Consider the following 252-nt stretch of genomic DNA (forward strand, 5'->3'; position numbering starts at 1 on the left):
CATTGCATACCAGTGAAAACCGAGTGCACAAGCACGAAGAACGATGAATCCAAGGTAGAAAAACATTTCACACATATTCCATGATTTTTATCTACATGTACGTGTTTATGCATACATGTGAAGATAATAAAGAGTTGTAAAAGTCAAAGAAGAGTCATATAGTTGAAGTCAAACAACACCTTGAAGCATTACCGGAGCGATAATCGTAGACACGCGGATTTGTGACCGGCTTTTACAGACTCCTTCCGACTA

Source organism: Triticum aestivum, chromosome 1D (assembly GCF_018294505.1).
Source record: "Triticum aestivum cultivar Chinese Spring chromosome 1D, IWGSC CS RefSeq v2.1, whole genome shotgun sequence".
Taxonomy (NCBI): Eukaryota; Viridiplantae; Streptophyta; class Magnoliopsida; order Poales; family Poaceae; genus Triticum; species Triticum aestivum.